General features: G+C 34.8%; 2 protein-coding genes across 2 annotated transcripts in view; one reads left to right on the top strand and one right to left on the bottom strand.

Annotated features, from left to right (window-relative positions):
- The window catches only part of SmydA-2 (SET and MYND domain containing, arthropod-specific, member 2), a 37227-nt gene extending 30654 nt beyond the window's left edge, over window positions 1-6573 (bottom strand). The window contains exon 1 of the mRNA XM_081760475.1: window positions 6402-6573. The gene's annotated coding sequence lies outside the window, so the exon portion shown is untranslated. The remainder of the gene's footprint in view (window positions 1-6401) is intronic.
- Window positions 6574-6885: 312 nt separating this feature from the next.
- The window catches only part of LOC145686803 (SET domain-containing protein SmydA-8-like), a 45322-nt gene continuing 36334 nt past the window's right edge, over window positions 6886-15873 (top strand). Inside the window, exon 1 of the mRNA XM_081760472.1 lies at window positions 6886-7072. The gene's annotated coding sequence lies outside the window, so the exon portion shown is untranslated. The remainder of the gene's footprint in view (window positions 7073-15873) is intronic.

Here is a 15873-nt window from a genome sequence, read left to right as displayed (position 1 = left end):
ACAACCAACATTGCATGGCTCAACACCAAGATGAATTCATCGACGTACACAGAGATATTAGAAATACAATTGCGGCGGATGTATGAGGAGTTGGATGATCAAAACCTGATTTTCCAGCAGGACAACGCTGCTATCCACAGGGAAGCAGCAACTCTACAGTGGCTTCAAGACAAAGGCATTAAGGTCATGGAGTGGCCAGCGAGAAGCCCTGATCTTAACCCGATAGAAAACCTATGGGGTATCCTTGCGCGCAATGTGTATCGCAATGGAGGCAATTTGGGTCCATTGCTGAGTTGAAAAACGCGATACGAGAAAAGTGGTCAGCGATTCCACAGCAACAACTAACAGATCTCATAAAAAACAATGCCGAAGCGCATATTCCAACTCATTTAGAAGAAGGGAGGGACAATCAAGTACTGAACACTCATTTTCCATTCTGCACTTTAAATTATACTTTCATTTTTATCAAAGACACTGGATGCCTTTATACTAATTTCCACCCGAAAATCGTCTAATTTATCATTTTGAGTATACTAAACGTACCAGTGACGTATTAGAAAACGATATGCCTTTGATTTTGTACAGTATACAATGCTACTTTCTAAATAGATCACCTTTATCCATCCTCGGCATTCTTGCCTACTTCTATTTTCAAATGTCTCTCTGCCTTTATACCAATTTCCAGCACTGTATATATATATATATATATATATATATATATATATATATATATATATATATATATATATATATATATACAGATATGGAGTGAAACCATAAGCTCCTGTATGATCGAATTACTACAAAATGTCTGAATCTTTTGAAATGAATTTTTGGATATGGTTATCAACCACCTTGAACTGGCTTTTATCATGGTACTTTGATCAAAATCCATGTCCTAAGGGAAAACCGAGGGTAATAACTTACGTGCAATGTTTAGTACTTCACGAGTACGGTAAGATAGGAATGTGAAACTTATATATGCATATAAACGCTTCATTACAAATAAACGGACCCCTGTCCAAGTGTCTTTGAAAATTGTAGTTTTAAGAGGCCATTTTCTATAATACCTTCCTTCACATTGAAAGTTGTGTTGCCTGTTTGTGATAGCATTATGGGAAAATGATCGAACATTTTGAAATGAATTTTGGAACGTAATTAGTACTTATCGCCGGCTGTGTTCTTTTCTCATGTTACATTGATCAAAAGGCGCATCCCAAGGGGATGGAGGGGGTTCAAAATTTATGCCAAAAATACAGTATCTTCGGAAACCGCCAAGTCAAAAAGATGAAAATCGTTTTATAAACTCTTCATTAGAATTAAGGGGAAACATGTAACATTTTTGAAAATTTCTGTTTTAAGGCAGACATCTTCTATAATTTCCATCTTCATATTAAAAGTGATGTTGCGTGTTGCTTGTGATCGCATCGCGCGGAAACAGTTGAACAGTTTCAAATGAATTTTGAACTATAGTTGGTTCCTATCTGAAGCTCTGACATTTCTGCTATTGTCTATACAATTGATTCCATGTCTTTATAACAATTATGCATTTTTAAATAAGATGCAACAGCCATAGACTAAAACTATCAATATCTTGAACCAATTATTTTGGTTGGTGACTCTTTTGTTCTAAACAAATTCTATTTAATTTATTTTTGCCACAGAATTAATTTAAACTTTCCCATTGGCATATACTTTCGTCACTTCTTCAAGAAGAGATCCGCCTAAAATGTTATTCTAAGCCAACGTTCCCTATGAAATCATACTCAGTCATAGGACGGTGCCAACACAATCTGCTTGCACAAACACCGTGCTCGTGGGTTTTCTTGGGGTTCTCCCGTTTCCTCCCACTTTCTTCATTTCACTCATTTCTCATTATCACCGTCTTCTTCAGCCTAACCGGCATAACCGTGGGACGTAAAACTTAAAAAAGAAGATAAAGGCAATCTGCTCGCACAAACTTAGAAGTGAAATTTATGTGCCCCAAAATGAAATGAAATCTTTTAGTTTAACGTCTCATAATTATGCCCTTAGGGAGACTAAGGGAGGCTAAGGAAGGCTAAGGGAGAATAAGGGAGGCTAAGGGAGACTAAGGGAGGCTAAGGGAGACGATGCTTAAGGTAAGTGAATGAGGGTAGAAGACTTGGTGGAATGAGAATGTGGAAGGAAACGGGCGTACACTGAAAAAACCTACGGATACGATGTTGCTCACAAGAAACCTACTTAGCCGGGGACCGAACTAGGTACCCCACCCGCCTTAGCCACCGTGCCCTCTTCTCTACTCCAAGGCTACTTTGATTAGTTAATAATAACATGAACAAGACGTTCAACTTTCCCTTTAATGCTAATAGATTCATTTGCAAAATTTACTTATTATAAGTAACAGAAAGCCTTATGACGTAAACACATCATGAAACCTGCCTTTAACGGCACACTTAGCTTGATATCTTTCTATCCTTGTGTTCGACTAAATGTTTCGAGAGTTGGGGACAGAATTTTAACTATCATCAAAGAATCTATCTATTAAAATGCTACAATAGTAACAAAAGCGCCTGAGCTCCAACCTATAAACTTTGATTCCTAACCGTTGACATACGGTTATTTGTGATTTCATATTTAACGATAACAAATATTTTAAACTATATGCACTTTAAATAAATTATTTAAGTAGACCTTTTCTCATATAAAGTTTATTTTTTAAACATTATTCTTCAAGGCCTTTGTATTTTAATAAGCCTTTTTCAAAATTAATGCAAATGAATTGTGCTGCCATTTTTGGAGTTCTTTTAAACTATACGTCTGTGGGCGTTTATATGTTTCTGGCCAATTCTTTCGAATTCTTTCAGGCTCTAGAAAGATGACGTTTTCACTGATCGATTGCAAATTTTGTGTAGATTGTCCGGTTCTAATTGAATATTTAAAAAAACATGGCCATTATTTCTGTATTACATTTTTATGGGTACACTGGAAGTGTTGAAATTAAAAAAGAGAAAAAACTAAAGCATCATATCCTACACATTATACATTCCAACACCACATAATTGTATGTGGGGTTGCATGCCTCTCAGGCGCTTGTTACATGGCCAAATGATAATGAGAAACGAAGGATAACAATTTCTCCACTTTAAGTTGAATCTTTATTGTTTGGAGTGTTTTGCCCAATGAACACCATATATCACTGACATAATAATTAATTGTGTATGTAATGTATTTCCTTATTACATACTGCATGCAAGAAGAAAGAAAACACTCATCATACATAAATTAAAAACTCCAACCGGAAGTAGGCACAAATCTTGCAAACGGTGCAAGATATTGGAAAAGTAATCGACAAAATCTCCCCTTTATGGTATTTCTTGCCAATTTTTATCAAGACGTCTTTCACTTGTGTCTGTAAAGGGACATGTAGAGACGTGATGAATAACAAAGAGATTCATGCTCATATGTGAATGATGCCCTGTGTAGAGAGCGCAGGTCCAGCTAGTCTATATATTAAAACGCTACGTTTATATGTTTACAGTCAATTCCTTTCGACACTGAGATCTCGGAAACTAGAGACTTTAGAAACGTGACATTTTCGCTGATGAACCTGAAATTTTGTATTAATTTGCAAGTTTTAATTAATTTTTTGAGAATGTGCTGCTATTTTACTATTCAACATTTTAGAGATCCTTGTGAGCCCGTTAAGATTAACATTGTCGGTAGGGTGTTGCTAAGGTTGATATCCTGGAGTCAGGCAACCAGCAGAAGAGCTAAGTTTAGCGGGTTGACGGACATTGCAGGCGCTGTGTTTTAATCCGAATTGCAAAACCTATTGTCTGCTGGGTACCGCAAACGTTTGTAGAGCCGCAATGAGGCGTAGAAAAGATGGATTTATAAGAAATTGAAGATGGATTAATAAGAAAATATGGATATATAAGAAAGTCAAAGTATGGATTTATAAGAAAAATGTCCATTTCAAATCATTTAAAATACCACTTCAAGTTTGACACAAACTCACCCAACACTTAAACACTAAAAAAGATAGGTTCACATATTTGTTTATAGTAATTCATTTCCTTTGTGAATCCTTCCGTTCTTTAATTGTGTATGCAAAAGGGCAGCTACAAATATAGGGAGGAAGTGAGGAGGAGGTTCTGTCCATATTTGAATGATGAGAATGCACAGCGCAGGTTAAGTTACTAGTATTTTATGGTACAAATTCTGAAGTGTTCAAAGACAATACAATACATAAATATGTTATCATTCTCGAAGTTCTTTTTTCATTTTTAAGTTTTTTTATTTTTCAAATTTAGGTTTAAGTCATACGTCACTCGTGTCTGCTTTTAGGCTAAAGGAAACATGTATTTACTCTGTTTGCCTGTACGACGAGTACAAAGTGTCAAGAACTGTTTGATGGTTAGAACAGGATAAAGAGTGTCAAAAATTACGAAATGAGTTCATTGAAGGAGGTCATACATCCACCGGAAGTGATAGAATTTAAACATTTCCGGTTTTAAAGTTGATCACTATAGAACAAAAACGGTAATAAATAGTGAGAATGCTTCCCAGCAATTGATCAAGCATCCCAACAGCTTAAAACCGGAAGTGATAGAAATTCACTGCAACTTCCGGTTTTCCGATGCTACATAAACGAAAAGCATAAGAGATATTGAGAAGCGATTTTTTAAAGAATCATTTACGCTATAAGAATAAGTACCATCTCCTCTCTTAATCTTATGCTGGAACCGGAAGTGGCAGAAATCAACCATTTCCGGTTTTAACACTGATCGCTATAAAATAAAAGCAGTAATAGATAGCAAGAAACGGTTTTCTGCAATTCGTTAAGCGTCCCAGGAATGTATTTCATCTCCAGTGTAATCTCTCTACGAAAGCCAGAGGTGATAGAAATGTAGTAGCACTTCCGGTTTCAATGTAAATTGAAAAATATATCAAACCATTAGCAAATCTTAAATATAATGTTTATCATAAAAACACTAAAGCTTTTGAGTGAGGAATAGAGGATTGAAGGAAAATGTGTTTTTAAGAAGCAATTTAAATTTTTTATTTCCCCTTCAATCTGCTCCCAAAGTACTTTTTTTTTTGTGCGTGTGGGGAGAAATATCAAAAATTGTTGGCAGATGGATGGTGGCAAGGGTACTTCTATTGTTGAACAGCTAAAAAATTAGAACTTTATTATGACACTGGCTTCATTCGTTCTCTGAGCAGGAATCGAACCTGTAACAGATCTTGGAAACTCCACATTAATACATGTGGAGTGTTTAATTTTTGGGTTACATATTTACGCCCTGTACTCTGTCATGTAAATTTATGACTAAGGAATAGTTTTGGAAGGAGGATATAAGAGGAAATTGAAAAATGAAAAGAAAATCTTCGGAGATACTGTTGTCAACCCAAGCTTATATGATGTATGATCGAACCAAGGACTGTTCACATCAGAGATGAGAGCTCAATTGAGCAGACAGACCAATGTCTCATCATTTTTTTCAATATACTTCTCTGAAATCTCTAATCTTATTATTCTGGTTTCACACCAACCTTTCCCCTTGGAAATAAATAAGGGCATACCCACGGGGCATCCACCGAATCCGGACGACCCCCAAAACTTCGTAACCCGACATACATTTTCACACTTTCTTAATAAACAATACTTGTTTAGTAGATACTTGATGCAGATAAAGATTTTACTCTACTCATCATCTGTACTATTTCTTTTCTGATAAAAACAATCTAATTTTATTATTTTTCCTGAGAATATAGATGTCAAAAATTACTTATCTTTTTTCTTTCGACTGTAGAATAACACCTGTTCGATACTAAGCTATATAAACATAGTGTCTTGTATTATCTGATCCCTCCCAAAAAAAAATCTGGATGCGCACATGCAGGCCCCCAAAATTTAAGGGGGCCCGGTCGAAGTTTGGGGGGGTGATCTAACTATATTATAGTTCACTTGTAAGGCTACCGTGAAACTTTTAGGAGGGGCCAGTAAAAATTTAGGGGGGTCCGGCCCCCCTATACCCCCCTGCATACGGGCCTGTGCACATGTGCTAGATGCGTCCATAGCTACCAGTGACCCAAAAGAAACCAAACATGAATTCTCTTCGCTAGAATCTAATTTCAAATTTTTCCCTAAAAGAATTTTAATTCGGACCTATTATTTTGATTATTTCATTAAGTAATGTCAGGATGTTCTCAAGGTGAAGCGATGGGGCTTCCTATTCCATACAATGGAGCACGACAATTATGGTAATTGATTTATAAAACAATTCTGCACGGTTGCCGTCAAGATCTTTTGTGAGGAAAGTGTAAAAACAATTATACTAATATGTACCGTATATCAATGTCAGTTCCATTAAATAAAGAAACAAAAATAATTTTGGAAACATAGAAACACTCACCAGATTAATATTCAGTAACTCTTACAGCCAGGTCTCTGGTTAGAACTAAAAGACAATCAACTTCAATATTTGAACTCCATCTCGTATCAAATTTCATTAATTAACCAATGGAAATGTGATTAATGCTACAAACATAATCTCTACAATGCAACGCTAACACTCCATCTACAAAGGTGAGTGGCTACTACTGGCCCTGCCTATTTTCTAGCGAACAGTTTGTTTCGATCAGGAGAGGGGGAGGGGGAGGGGGAGACGTGTCTGTTCTTCTGACAAGGAAGCCACAAGCTATGTTGTTGAACTATTTCTGAACACAAACCATTGCGACCTAGATTATACAATGCGCTCGTTTTATTCTTTTGATAGGTTTCTTCGCGATCGCGTCTTCAGCTACATCGAATGGCTATTTTGGTCAGAAGTCAAAGCGTTCGCTAAAAATACGTTCCTGATAACTCTCCACATGCTCACTAGATGCCTCTCTACGCACATGGCTGGTGGATACCATTTTTCTTTCAATTTTTTTTCTTGGTTACATGATTTCTCTTGAATATTGCAGTGGAACTAATGAGGTTTAGTGCTCATGTTTTGAATTTTTAGCCAAGAGCAGGAGTTTTAGCTTACAGACTGGAGGACTCGTCTCTTGTTTCTCAGCAGAAATATTTGCTAAAAGATAGGTAAGTGGTGAAGGCGTATTTCACTATCATACTCCATAAAATTGAAAATATCTCTGGCTTGGAAGAAGGAGTTGCTTTTTACCGCCGGCCCATGTTCGTCAGAGACTGAAACTTATATTTTGAATACTGTCGTTGAAAATATTGGTAATCAAGCCTTTAGAAAAAATGGACACTTTTAAAATTCTCTGTTGAAATCAAAATACACTGCCTGTGGTATTCATTATTGTTGTGGTCAAATAAAATGTCATTAGCAGGAAAATAGTTTTTGCAACAAGTTCAGTTTTAGAAAAAAAAAATATTGTCTTCTATTGTAGGGGCTACTAATAGGTTGTCCTTATTCGATTTTTGCTGAATTTATTCTTCTTCTTCTTTTTTTTTCAATACAGAGGTATTTAGGTATAGGTACAATAAACTCAACTATTGAAGCCCCGTAGCTACGGGAAACCTTAGACTGCTCTCCCATTATTTTTTCATTACCTTTGAATGATAAGCAATGATCCGTAAGGCACGGTATGACCCCTCCAAGGACCGTCCCGTCGATTTGTGGGCCAAGGGTAAAAGAAGATTGCAGAGCAAATTATGTTGGTAAAAATTCCATATCCCACATGAATAAATTATTTTGTGCCAATTTTTACTTTCATATCAATAATAGTGCTATCCCATAATGAGTGCAATTTGCCACATTAATAGTATATAGAGTTAAAAAATGATTTTACAAAATGATGGTTCTTCGTCTTAAATATTTTGAATCCCAAGAACGAATTGGAAATACTGTAATAAGCTTGTTAAACAACTAACTCCTTTCCCCGGTGGTGCTTGACCCAGGTCAACCGCTTCACCTACTCTACCCACGGATGCCCTCTCCCCCCTCGTCCATCTAAGCTTTATACTACTCCGCTTAAGACTGCTGCTAGATGTCAATTTGAATATATATAATTTTTTAGCTAAATAGAAGCATTTTACGGTTTTTGCTCGCAAAATATTGCACTAATCTGATGTTAGCAGAAACATAATAGACTGAAATAGTGTGACGTCACACCCTTTTCGTTGCCATAGTGATCGCCATTTTATTTTCTAAATACTGTAACAAGTAGCTTAAATACCTAAAGGACCTAAATGCAAAGCGGAAAGAATGATGAAATATTTCGGAGTTGCAAACATTAGAGAGAATTAAATATTTGTTTCTTTTTAAATATTTCTAATCAATGAAACAAAGAAAAAAAGAGATATAGAAAAAGAGAAAACAAATGTATTCATCTTGTTCATTATCAGTTATTAACCTTACGTAATTTTGTAAATTTTTTGATTCATTAATATAAGTATCATAACATTGCATACGTGAACAGGATTAATGTTTAACAGATGCTCAACCATTCGTAATTTGATGTTTTCTTGTTGTAGTGTTTCTAAATGCTTTAAAAAAAAGTTGATAGAGAATGTAAGAAAAGCTCTTACCTATATCCACTGATGGTCCGGATTGAAAATACTTCCAAAAGCTTGATTTTTTCATCTTTCTTTTGTAATATTGTGCACTTCCATTATCAAGAGTGATCACAAGAAAAATGAATGTTCTAATAAAATTAACATTATTCTAAAACATCTTTTTCTTTCAAAAATAATATATTTTTACATTTTCCGTATGCGGACAGTTTGTCAATCTGCACGTTAGGAAATTTATATTGTGTATAATTGCTTCTTAAGGTGAATTACATGATAATGACGTTTACATTAATTATTTAATTTCTACCTTATCACTTAGAAATATGGCGCTTTTACAAATAAGTCCCTTACATATTACTCTTTCTTTTTGAATTTTCTTGATTTTATTCGTAGCTTTCTAAACGCATTTCCATATTCTTCTTTCTCCCCCTTAAGAAAGAAGAACCCTTTCTCACCAGCTTTATTAGTCGTTAAAATATTTTATAATTGTAAATAAATTTACAGCCGTTGTCCTTGTTTGTACTAGACTTTAAAATACAGTATTCTCTTCACGCGTTTGTATAGAAAAAAACATGGCGATCACCATGGTAACGGAAAGGAAATGACGACATCACTATTTCAGTCTATTACATACGTTAAACTAGAAATAAAAATCACTGAAAAAAGCAACGTTTATTTAAAAATAATAAATGTGCAACAGTTTCGCCAATATGTTCCGTTAGTTGGTGAAACTTGTTACACATCTATCATTTTTAAATAAACGTTGCTTTTTTCAGGGATTTGTATTTCAAGTTTAAGCTATTTAAGATAGCAAAGGTAGTATGAAGCAATTAATTTCATACGGTACTACCTGCTTCAAATCAACAGGATAAAATCTGTTTTTGTAGAAATTGGGTATCACCTGAGACCCGTTTTCAGGCTTGTAGCCAGAGATTCCGGTGAGGTAGGGACGACGACTTTTGACACTTTTAAAAAGTTAATATCCTATTTGACGTAAAATCCTAATTTTATTTATTTCTTCTTAATTTTCGGAAAGTCTGGACTCAACGGACCCCTTTGGGCTACATCCCTGCCCGTCCTAGAAGTTTCTATACATGTCATTAAATAAAGTGAAACAGAAGCATCGAATGACAGTAAAAGGAACTAGTTATGGTTAGGTCTAATTTTTCATAGTTTTCTGGTACGAAATATAAATGTTTTATAAATCCCATAACAATATTACAAGTCGAATACTTTTTCTGGATGGATATGGTTGGATAGATGTATTTTGCTTATATTCTTAAAAATCCATAATTTCTGAATGTGAATAAGCCAAGCATGGCGCATTTCCGAATATACTTCCGGCACAATTTATTTCCGATGCGTTTCAAATCAATGCATAATATACGAATCTTATAATGGACTTGTTTCCTTCTAACTTAAAAGTATTATAATAAAACAGGAAACCGTATTGTTGTTTAAATTTCCGGATGAATAAACTTTACAGAATAAGTTGGAATTTTATCATCATCAAGCAATACGATTATTTCTTAAATCTGAAAGAAAATATATAGACATTAAAATTATTATGGAACAGACTCACGAACTCATTTCATGTTTGAGGCCACAGTGGCTTAGTGGTAGAGCGTTCATCTCTGGTGAATGGGTACCTGGTTCGATCCCAGTTCGGGCCAAGTAAAGTTTGTGGTGGACAAACACTGTGTGCATGGGTTTCCTCGGGGTTCTCGCGTTTCCTCCCACATTCTTCATTCCACCATTTCATTTATTTCTCATCATCAGCGTCTCCTTTAGCTTAGCCAGCATAAACGTGGGACGAAAAACTCAAAGATTTCATTTCAATTCATTTTTCTACTTCATGTTTAAATCGAATATAAGAAACTCTCTGAAGCGAACTTAAAAAAAAAAAAAAAAAAAGTGGTTTTCGGTAAGCGAGCTTATAAAACGTCATTTAACATTTCCGTGTCTGTCTCCCTTTCAGTGACAAGTTTCGTAAAATTTATTATTAGATTTCAATGGAGCTACTGCTTTCCTTTGGATTATGGAACAATAATTAACTTAACTCAGGACATCATACGTGCATATAATAGGATAAGAGATTTTCCATTTTAACTTTCGTATTAAAAATTATTCCATTTTGGCGCAATATGGTGCATATTTTCTTTAGGGTTTCCCGATCGTCCCCATTGTTCGAAGTCTTATATTCTCAAAAATTAAGGGGAGAATTTGTCCAAGCTTTAGAAAAATATGTTTCAGAATAAATCTCGTAAAATTTCTCCAATGTTTTTAAAAACAAAGTTTTTTGAGACTTAAAAAATACTTCTACTTGGACATGAAATTAGTCAGAGGAAATGTGAATGAACGACTTCATTTGAATGAACATATTTAAGGGTCATCACTACAGCCAAATTAAACTACCGCTAATTTTAGAGTTTCTCTGTAATATCTCAAACCAAATAAAAAATATTCGAAAAGCAGAAACGTAGTGAACTAGACAATACGATTTTCATGTGTTAGCTTTACCACAATTCACCTATCTGCTTTTGGCATGACGCTATTTACAGAACCCGCAAAAAATGCTAAATCTATCTACAGTTGCAAATTGAAAGCAGATAGAAGTTGCGATAAAGGTATCACATGCAAACTCATATTGACTAGTTCTGCTTTTCGAATATTACTAATACAACCCTATGCTGCCTAATAATCAAAGTTGACATCTGTTTATAAAAGATTAGACCAATGAAACTGAAGCTCTATATGCATAGATACATAGATATACCCAATAGAAACAAAAATCCGATGTTAACTCAATTTCGCCATTTTGGTGACTGCATGAACTAATTCATTTCCAATTGCTCTTCTTATATTCAGAGGAAGCCGAATTCAATGATGCTATTTTAAAAGATATCCGTTCAGAGATCACGAGAAAAATATACTGAATTTTGGGATATAAATAAACATAAATCTTTTCTGGATATAAATAAACATAAATCTTCTAAATTTCACGTCATTTATCTCGTCATCCAATGGACAGATATATTTAACCCTTTCGGATTTATGGTATATATCAGTGGCGGCCAGTGGATTGTAGTTTCGGGTGTTGCAGTATGAACGATCGGAGACAGAATATATAAAGTGGACTCATTGACTAATCAACATAACTTTAGATGCAAATGCTATGTGACATGTTAAATTAAATAAAATTATGTTTAAAAAAAATAAAAAATGCAGAACATTTTATCCGATTAATCACCTTATTTAATTAGCAAGTTCATTCTTCTCTCTTTGATTGGAGCAAATCTGCCTAATACATGCTGGTTGAACTCTAGTTTTCTCATGAGCTCCTTCGTGGCTAAGCGGTACGCGTACGCGCCTTTGGCGTGGAAGACCTGGGTTCGATTCCAGGCGGGAGATCATGTGGTTCGGATTCCACGTTAATCAGTAGGTACACGTCTTATATAGCCTCGCTGCTGAACGGGACGTTAAACTCAAAATCAATTCAACTTTACTCTAGTATTCTTATTGTCAGGTCTTTTTCGATGGAAAGCATAACCAATGGTGATAACCTTTCTTGGGACATTCAATTCCTTGAAAGTGTCAATTCTTTTTGATGTGAAAAAAAAAAAAAAAAACTTTCCTTCTTTTGCTGACGCCATAGGTACAGACCCGTACAGTTAATATCAGAAGTTTTGTAGATTCACTAAATATTTTTTCTAGATTATTGCAAACAATTCATTCTAGCAAACTCAGTCCCTGACAGTGATCCGAATTCCTCTTCCGTGTAGACTTCGTGTAGAGTTCCGTGCAGAGTTCGTAACAGAGATTAGTGTTATAAAATGTACACTGAGCACGCTTTATTCATAATTTATTTACGAAAATTTAAAATAAATTGTGGAAATGTATCTAGTGCATACAACATTACTGCCATAAGATGTCATGTAAATTTAAACCTTTTTTTTTTTCGAACACTCTCCTGAATTGCACTTGGCCTGTTTTTGTCTAAGCCTTAATTGCAAGTTTCTCCTCAGTTGAAAGCTGGGCTTTTTTTTTTTTTTTTTTTGTAAGTTATTTACAGAAGTCATGGTATACAATTCATTCAGAATTTCAAGGTTATTTACAGAATTAAAGCACGCACAATAAAATTAAATCTAATAACTAATAACCAAAACAGCTGATACAAAAGAGGTACCGGTATATGAATTGCAAATGTCACATATTCATACATAGGGCTGCCAACGGGCCGGTTTTTCACCTTCCTGGCCGGAAAAAATTGCTGTTATTTTGATTAAAGCCGGTGACGGGTACAAACTTCTCACCAGCTCCTTTATGACCATTTTTTTCCTTCAAATTTGTATCTAGTTCGAAGTATAGATATTGAAAAAGTAGCTGTCATTCTGTAAACCCAAAACTGTTACCTTTCACCATCTATCAACGATTAATATACTATATTTTGCTCACCTGTTTAGATAATTTTAGATAGATGATAGGGACTGTATCAGGGAAAATTTGAAATTTACTTTCAAGGAACGTTATACATTTATTAAGAGTGGAAAAGGACTTCTTAAAGCAATTTCCTGTAATTGAAGTAGAGACTATAGGCCTTATGCAGAGTCGTTCTGACGCGTGATTAGTGCCATTCTAAAGAGTTCAACTAACATGTTTCTTGCTGTATCCAGGCCTTTAGTATGTTGCTAATCATACGTCAAAACAATTCTGCATATGACCCTGTATGTTTAAAGAGTAAATTTCATTTTCCAAATTCAGAATTGTCACGTAAAGATTAATTTACTTTTGTTCATTTGTTTCGATAATTTAAAAAAAAAAATAGTAGTTACTGGTAAATACAATCAATTCATCATTGCTGATTGATCAATTTCAGTTTCTCATTTATAGCACAATGTAGGCCTATCTATTAAGCTTATTAGTGAATGTTCTAAGGACATACAGAATATATGTGTTAATGCACTTTTGTTCACGATAGTACATTTCCTTTCCATGGATATGTCCGAACAGAGATACTTCACGCCTAGACCTATATCATAGGGAATTTTGAGGAGGTGCCGTTTTTTTTATTTTACAGATTTGGCAACCCTATTCATAGATCAACACACACACATGTGCGTAAAAGAAAAAAACTACATTCCAAATAATCCGTCTTGGTTGTTACGCAATGCACGAGCACGATGTACACAATATACTTCCACATGAGACGAAACAATGCTTATCAATGTCATAGTTCTTGAAAGCAACTTTGAAACCCGCCAGATGTAGGAATAGCATGTTAGCTGGGAGGGGTCCAAACTATTTGAGGGGGTCCAATACGTCTACGTAATATCAAACCTGTCTTATATTGTACCCGAAAAGACGATAAGTAATTTTTAGTTACTGTCACCTATATTTTTTAGAAAAAATGATAGAACGATTATTTTATAAGAAAAGAAAGAGTACATGATGAGGCATAACATAAAATATTTAGCTTACATCAATCACTTCTCTGTTAAACAAGTATAATTCGTTAAGAAAGTCCACAAATATTGGTCAAGTTTCGAAATTTTGGGGAGTTCCAGACCCGGTTACCCCCTCGTGGCTACGCCCCTGAGCATTGCTAACTAGTCCCAAATTCGATGTGGTGTTCCCCATCATACAGTTTTATGTGGAAATTATCAAGAGTATAAAATAAAACGCGGGTCTACTTTCATTTTTCTGCTCTACTACATATTTTCTTTCTTATTTTGTAATTCTGCTATCACATTTTTTAATTGTCACTATGTTGATTTGCTTCAGTTTAGTTCCGTAATTTAAAAATATGAATGCATAAAAACAAATTCCATTTGTTAATTGCAAGTGAAATAAAATTCAGAAAGCGTATTTAGCGCGAAAAACCTTCTTCTACATTGGAAACGGTGCTCTGTTGCAGAAGCACTGCAACGACCAGAGCCTTTAATTTCTGAGATAGGGGAAAGGAGACTTAACATTCGCTCCAATTGCCGCGCTGAAGGAATCTGGTCGTTGTATGCTCGCTGCAACGCAATATAAATTAGAGACTCTGTGATGGATTGTTTTTCGCTTTTTAAAACGGATTAACGGAACGGATAGTTACAGAAGTAAAAAATATATTATTTAAAGTATATATGGGAGTATTAGAAAGTATTTTTTTCTGTTCTTTACTACCATTGCTGATATATTTTTTTCTTGAAATATTTTGGTCGTTGCGCAACGCTGCAACACCAACATTAGCCGCCACTGATATATATATATATATATATATATATATATATATATATATATATATATAATCACACGTGTGTATTGTTTTAAAACTCTCATTTCAAATCTATTTATGCTGGATTTTTATTGTTCAGTCGTACATGCATTGCGAAAGAGGTCACATGTGTTGTGGGAAGGTGCTCGTCAAGTTGGTGAGGGTCATGATGTCATCTGTTTGGCCTTCAAGAGTTCAACGCACACACACACACACACATATATATATATATATATATATGTCGTCGACATGGACATTGTGTACACCACTTAGTATCTTTTAAGTAATTTTGAGAACACAGAGTCGGCCTAGAGGGATCTAAACTTTGGAAAAAGGGAGTTTTTCAGAAAATATTCCCCATTTTCCTCCAATTTCTCTTTCCTGACATATGATACGGTCATGCAAATTGATTGGGTTGTTTTTTTGGGTTGCAATTTGAAGGGTTGTTTTATTTTGAAGAGAATGAGATACGAACCAAAATCCTAGGATAAATGGTGAGGATGCAGTAAATGCTTGACTGAGTCTAAAATTTGCCTTTAAAATCCCAAAATCCCAAAAGGGTTAAAGAGTAGAGTTAAAATATGAGGTTAAAATATTACGTTACTACCATTTTCTAATATTTTGATTTGTTGGGAAAAACACTAATGCAAGCATTTTGTAATAAAAATTATGCCACTAAAAGAAGCATTTTATTGTAATAAACCCGCAAAATAAGCAAAATTGGTGAACAAATCAGAAAGCGTTACGTAACAAAAAGTAGGAGTAGTTCGGCTTTGCGTTACGAAGTGTAACAAAGGGAGGAAGAATTAAAATTGGTAAAAAATAGTGTTTGGTAATATATAAACAGTGTAACGGGTGTTAAAATATCTAAATAAATTTTAGAATACCTAACCCGTCGTTTTCCGGCAGGGCGTAACTACATAGCACATCCCCACATTTAATTCCGTATAAGCAGTGATGAAAATTTTCCGGAAAATTTTGAAACGGAAAATTTTCCGGAAAATTTTCCCGGAAAATTTTCCGATTCATAAAAACATACTCCACTTATTCCTACATCGTTGTTTAGTGGAGATGTGAGGTGGAAAATTTTCTTCTATATTTT

This window comes from Thermobia domestica, chromosome 5 (genome assembly GCF_964235325.1).
Source record: "Thermobia domestica chromosome 5, izTheDome1.hap1.1, whole genome shotgun sequence".
NCBI lineage: Eukaryota > Metazoa > Arthropoda > Insecta > Zygentoma > Lepismatidae > Thermobia > Thermobia domestica.
Note: the sequence above shows the minus strand (reverse complement) of the source record. Positions and strands in the feature narration are given on the sequence as shown.